We start from the raw sequence: 7460 nt of genomic DNA on the forward strand, positions 1-7460 counted from the left end.
CTTGTGAACCCAGCATTCATTCCTGCCTGTGGCAGGGGGTCAGCCTAGATGATCTGTTCAGGTCCCTCCTGACCCTAGCTACTATGAAACTATGAAACTATGACCTGCAACCTTCAGCAGAAACAACCGAGGGACATAGCATTGCCCAGAATGCAACAGACTGGAGCGCTATCCAGGTCAATGACATAATCATCATCAATCTGTATAAGCCACGCTCTGCCATGTTGTCAGTCCTGTTTATTTGCAACCAAACAAACCTATATGCAAGTGATTTCAATTGTCAGCATCAAGATTGGGGATACTCCATTAACAGTAGCAATGGAGACAGTCTTTGTCTCTGGGCAAGACCGAATGATATAACCCTCAGATATGTTCCATAGGAGCCATGCGCCTGGGCATTTGAACATTTAGACAAACCTAATGGAGGGCAACTCGAGTAAAATACTGATAAGAAAAGTACTTGACAAGTTCCCATCATCTCAGTACAGATCCTCACTCATCAGAAATGACAATATGATTTTTCACCCCAAAACATCCGACCAGCTCTAAGATGGAACATTCAGAACTTTCTAATTGAAATAGCTAAAATCTATGTACCTAGAGTCTATAGAAGCCAATATGTGCCATGCTGGGACAAGCAGTGTGAACAGTTCTTTAATATTATCAAGAATGCAATGACCCTGTACCTGTAAAAAGAACTAGAGAACAGTTGGCTACTACACTGAACAACATAAAAAGGAGAGATGGTTTATTACCATAAAAGGTTTGGATATGATCCACTGGAGCAGACAAGCCTGGTGCATCATTAACTGCCTTACAGGGAAAAGCACCAAAAAATGGCATTGCCCTGTGTCAGCAAACTCCATTGTGAAAATACTGTGCAACAACAGCAAGTACAGTAATCCAAGCAAGCAATGCACAGAAGTGATTAGACACCTGACTTGTGAACAACTTAACTCACCCGACATCAGCCTTAATTTAAGTGTTCCCATCTTTGACAGAGATTTTGACACAGCTGTTAAAGTGATCAAGACAGGCAAGGCTGCTGGACCATATAAGATATTTCCAGAATTTGTTACCAAACTCAGAATCACAATGAAAAGATGAATTCAGAGATTCATATATAAATGTCTAGAAAGTAACAGACTTCCAAAAATCTGGAGAAAAGTTGATGTCATTGCTATGTGGAAACCCAATAAACCACCAGAGGATCCAAAGAGCTACTGACCCATGTCACTACTCTGTGTTGCATACAAACTCATGAAGCATATAATTCTGAGTAGAATACAGAACATCATAGATCCATAGCACCCAAAAGAACAAGCTGACTTTCAGAAAATGTGGTGTACCACTGACCAAGTTACATTACTTACATCTGATACAAAAAATGGATTTGAAATGAGGCAGAAATAAGTGTGGTCTTTATCAAACTTATAGCTGCCTGTGATACTGAATGACACCAAAGCCTCAAATATAAACTGGACTTTACGCTACCTGACTGCAAGCTATGGGCTTTCATCATGTACATGATTTCCAGCAAATCATTCAAACTCATTACTAGCCAAGGAGAAAAAAGCAGAGTATGAACTCTGAAGAATGGAGTCCCCCCAAGGGTCAGTGCTAGCACCAATATTTTTCAGTGGATATATCTCAGACTTCCTGCCTACAACATCTGAGTACTGATATAGAACTTATCACTGACTGTCTCTACAAGTGGCACTTTAATCAATAAATCAGTATAATCACTCTTTCAACTGGACAGTCATGGAGACAAAAGCACACTGAATATCAGAGTAGACAACCACATCCTTCCACATAAGCATACACTAACCTACCTAGGAGTCACATTAGCCTGTTCCCTCACCTATAAACATCACATTCAGAAGGTCAGCTGCACAGGTCTCTGCACAGGTAGCTGCCTTAAGATGTTAAGCCAGTACAACATGGGGTGCCATCTTCAAAGTGCTCAGAACCACCACACTTGCAATGGTATATGCCCCAGAAGAATAATGTGCTCCTGTATGGTCCAGAAGTTGTCACACTAAAAAGCTTTACTCTACTTAACAGTGCACTGAGACTCATAACAGGTTGCACAACTTACACAGATGTACTCCCTGTACCGTAGGGCATTAGACCAAGCAGTATAAGAAGACAGACCCTTACATCATATTGGCAATATATGACAAAAATCAAGAGGTGATGAAAATCACCTGCTCCATCAACTGTTAACTGAAGACCTGAAAAAATGGAGGCTTAAGAAGCTTAAAAGTCATAAACCATTTACAAGTGAAGCCCAAAAGAGTCTTGGAATGTTGAACCAAACCTGTGGGCAACAACATCGACCACTGGGGAAAGTCAGACCTATTGGTACAGAGTTTTATATCAATTCCAACAAGTCCTCAATTGGGCAGTACTTTAACAGAGAAACATGGGTCAAGCTGAATAGACTGAGATTTGGATACAGGTGCTTCAAAACAACATTTCACAAGATGAACATCTTGGACAGTCCCCTGTGTGAATGCAGCATCCAACAAACAGTGCAGTGTTTAATCAAAAACTGCAATCTTTATAAATGCTCAAATGGGGAAGATGGAATAAGCACATTGAATGATAATACCAGACAGTGGCTCATAGATTTCAAAGTTAATATCTGATGCCATATGACAGAGAGAGAAACTGAAACAAAGAAGTAAAAAAAAGACATAATTTCATGGATTTCATAGACATTAGGGGTTGAAAGAGACCTTGTGAAACTGAGTCCAGCCCTCCCTGCCAGAAGCAGGAAGTCTGCAGGGATCAGATAATCCCAGCAAGATAAACAAACAAATGCCTTTTGAATGAGTCCAGAGTATGTGCTCGCACCACCTCTGGGGGGAGTCTGTTCCAGACCTTGGACACTGGGACTGTAAAGAAGTTTTTTCCTTATATTAAGTCTGAATTGGCCTTCTAGAAGTTTGTGGCCATTAGCTGTAGTTATCTCGTGGGGAGCCCTGGTGAACAAGTGTTCTCCCAGATCCTGATGCACCCCACTTATATACTTATAGGCAGCCACCAAGTCTCCCCTGAGCCTTCTCTTCACCAGGCTGAAGATCCCCCTATCCCTCAGCCTCTCCTCGTAAGGCTCATTCTCTTGGCCTTTGATCATATGGGTGGCTCTACTCTGGACTCTCTTGAGCTTATCCACATCCCTCCTGAAGTGGGGGGCCCAAAACTGGATACAGTACTCCAGCTGTGGCCTCACTAAGGCCAAGTAAAGTGGGAGGATGACGTCCCTGGTTTTGTTCAAAATGCATCTGTAGATGCATACCAGAGTTTGGTTTGCTCTGCCAGCCATGGCATTGCACTAGGAGCTCATATTCATCTTGTGGTCAGTCAAGACCCCCAAGTTCCTTTCAGTCACAGTGATAGTGAGCATAGCACCACCAAGCCTATAAGTATAAGTATATAAGTATGGTGCTGTTTTTTTCTCCCAAGGTGGAATACCCTGCATTACTCTATGTTGAAAGCCATCAGGTTTTAGTCTGCCAACTTTGCAAGAATTTCTAGGTCAACCTGTATCCCCAGCCTGTCCTCCAGCGTGACCACCTTCCCCCATAGTTTTGTGTCATCTGTGAACTTTGCCAGTCCACATCAGATGCCCAAGTCCAGGTAATTAATGAAGATATTAAAGAGTACCAGCCTGAGCATTGAGCCCCAGGGGACCCCAATGGTAACCTTGCGCCATGTTGATTTGTTCCCATCAACTAGTATCCTTTGGGTCTGACCCCAGAGCCAGTTCCCCACCCTTTGGACCATGAGATGGTTGAGGCTAACTTCAGTAAAGCTAACTGCACCTTGTCATGCATCCACAGATGCATCACAAGCAGGTCCAAGGAGGTGATCCTCTCCCTCTGTGAAACATTGGTCAGGCCACAGTTGGAGTACTGTGTTCAGTTCTGGGCACCACACTTCATGAGGGATGTGGACAGCATTGAAAGGGTCCAGAGGAGGGCCACTCACATGATCAGGGGTCAGCAGGGCAGGCCCTACGAGGAGAAGCTATGGGACCTGAACCTGTTCAGCCTCCACAAGAGAAAGCTGAGAGGGGATCTGGTGGCCATCTATAAACTTACCAGTGGGGACCAGCAGGGAATGGGAGAGTCCCTGTTCCCCCAAGCACTACCGGGAGTAACTAGGAATAACGGCCACAAGTTGACTGAAAGTAGGTTCAGGCTAGACATCAAGAAGCACTGCTTCACAGTCAGGGTGACTAGGATCTGGAACCAACTTCCCAGGGAAGTGGTGCTCGCTCCTACCTTGGGGGTCTTCAAAAGGAGGCTAGACAATTACCTAACCGTGGTCATTTGACAGCATTCATGGCAGGGGGTCGAACTTGATTATCTGCTGGTCCCTTTCGACCCTACCAACTATGAGACTATGAGGCTGCAGTTTCCCAGCTTGGTCATGAGGACATCATGGGAGACCAAGTCAAAGGCCTTTTTGAAGTCCAGATAAATGACATCAACCTCATCTCCCTTGTGTAGGCAATGCATGACCTGGTCATAGAAGGAGATGAGGTTGGTCAGGCAAGACCTTTCAGCAATAAAATCTTGTTGACTGGCATTCAGTAGGTTGCCTTCTGTTAGCCAGTTGCAGATGATCCCTTGCTAATTTTCTCCAAGATCTTTCCAGGGTTGGATGTCAGACTGATAAGTCTGTAATTCCCTGAATCTTCTTTCTTCCCTTACATGAAGATTGGGGCTATGTTGGCTCTTTTCCAGTCTTCTGGTACATCACCCAAGCACCACAAGGTTTCAAATATCTTGGCCATAGGGCATGCTATGATGTCTGCCAGCTCTTTTAAGACTCTGGGCTGTAATTCATCTAGGCCCATGGACTTATGGATGTCAAGCCTCTCAAGATGTTCTCTCACTTGATCTATGTCAACTGTGGGCCCATCTCTTGAGCCTGGTTGGTTTGCATCATGTCTGACAGTGTGACTCCCTCAGTAGGGTGGAAAACTGACACAAAGTAATCGTTTAGGAAATTGGCCTTTTCTTGGGTGTCAGATGTCAGTTGCACCATTTGATCTTGCAGGGGGGCAATGTTGCTTTTGTTTTTCCTCTGACTTCCCACATATCTGAAGAACAACTTTTTGTTATCCTTGATTCTGGTGGCTAGCCTGAGTTCAGTTGCTTCCTTGGCTTTTCTGGACCTCTCTCTACAGGTACAGGCTAGTGTTGAGTAGTCCTCCTTGGTGATGATTCCAATTTTCCATCTAGTGTAGGCTTCTCTTTTTTGTTTCAGGAGACCCAGAAGTTCCTTGTTGGGCCAAGGAGGCTTCCCTGCCCTCTGACTGCATTTCCTGTGCTTCTCCCCTATTTGGCCCATAGACCTCTTGCATTATGTAGAGGTCATTAATGCAGGCGAAGAAGTTACAAGGAAGTTGCAATTTAGACTTGTCTTTTGTGAAGGCCATGAATAATAAAATACTTGATAGCAAGCAATGATCATTATAATTCCACATTAATAAAAATAAAGAGAAAAAGTGTTCTAAATGGCTATGAATGCAAAAATAGTGGTTAAATACCACATGGGTACAAACATCTGCATAGTTAGAAAACCCCTACTAGGTAAGATTCTCTCATTCTTTAGCTCCCTCTTTAAAAACCAAGAGAACATGCTACATTGTTTCTTATAATGGCATTCAGTGAATTTGTACATGTAATTGAAAAAGGAAAATCTCCAGCACTTGTATTTCTTTTAATAATATTTGTCAGTGGTTTAAAATCTCAGGCCCCGATCCTACACCCACTGGAGTCAGGAGAAGTTCTGCTGTGGACTTCAATGGGAGCAGAATTGGGCCACTAATTTTGAGAGAATTGAAACCATCCTTAGAACAGCATATGCTGTGCTTTTCCACTTGCTTTGATGACTTCTAACATCCTTTTGATGTGGACTCCCAAAAAGACGTTTTCATCTTTAGATATGTGTGTTTTAAAAGATTAAAAACTCTGAGTAGCAGAGCAGGAACATTTTGTGTTTCAGACCAGGATCTGATTGAAACTGAAACTCACTAATAACTGGTAGATAAAAGAAGCAAACATTTAGCAAAACAAATATCAGGCAAACAAAATGAATGATGAAGAAGATACTTTTTGAATTAGCTTAGAAAAGGTTTATTCCCCATTGTTCTGGACCTTAGGCATATATATACACGACCTATGCTTGTTAGGCACATCATTTATGCCTACAGTGTCTGTCTATGATTATAAGCAGGATATTCAAACACCCAAAGTACTACAGAAAAAAGGAGCCTTCTCAATGTGAATATCCTGCTTACATAGAAGAACAAAGAAGCAAGGAACAACGGGAAGAAGTGGAAATGTCAGTTAATAATGGAGAAGCTTAGTGCATGTGGTGGAAGGCAGAGGTGTTATCGTCTTAGGTACCTACAGGAGTGTAATGGTGAAGTACACTATTGCTGAAATCTTCATTAACAAATAATTTCATTGGTTAGGGATTTGATGTTGCAGCCTGCTCTTGCTGGGGATTGATGAAATGCAGTCCTTTGCATAACAGCCCACAGGATGCAGTGTAAGGATTATCTTAATTTAAGGGGATGATAAAACTTGAGATCACCCACTATTGATTAAAATATTTCACAAACCAAGAAGTACAAGATCATGCCTTTAAGTCACAGGTCTTTGCAAGTTATAAGATGGTTGGGTGGTGTCACAGAGATGAACTTTTCTATACAACAGGATACTGTATGTTGTGACATGCTATCCCCAAAGATTGCTCACTTTAGGCAATACGAAATCATGCACAATATTTGAAGAAAAAAAGCAATGTTGTTCTATGTACCACTAGAAACCTTCACATTCTATAGGGGTGAGTAGGACATACGAAACAAAAAAACTGAAGTCCCATGCAAAGAATGGAGGTTCATCCTCAACTTCAAATTTGAATTGATTTGAGTTTCTTTGCTTTTGTTGATGTTAATCACAATGATTAGCTACTATCTAATATTCTTTTAAGACTTCTGTTAAATTTAAATTATTACTTCTTCCATACTGAAATCAAGGTCCTTCTACATGGTGCTTTTTACTTCATGTAACCACTTTTATCTGCAGTTTGCAAGTCAAAGTGTATGCAAAGCCTATGGCTCAATTGCACCGCTTAGATTGCATGCCAGTTAGAGTAAAATGAATTGTTCCACCCCAAGTGGAGCTCTGGGAGGGCTTCCACTTTTGATAAATGAAGCTTCCAATGCATTTCCACCATGTAAGTGGAATATGTGTTCTGTGCACTACTTGTCTTGATGTTGCTCACCATTACTGAGGATTTATTCTTTTCCCAATACTTTCCCTCCTTTCGTACAGGTAGCATCCAGGACCATTTAGAACATATAGTTCTATGTGTTTCTGGCTACTTACTTTGTGCAAAAAGGCATAATTTGGTCGCCGCCCCGCCTCCCA

This window comes from Crocodylus porosus, unplaced genomic scaffold (genome assembly GCF_001723895.1).
Source record: "Crocodylus porosus isolate Cpor-Errol unplaced genomic scaffold, CroPor_comp1, whole genome shotgun sequence".
Classification (NCBI taxonomy): Eukaryota; Metazoa; Chordata; order Crocodylia; family Crocodylidae; genus Crocodylus; species Crocodylus porosus.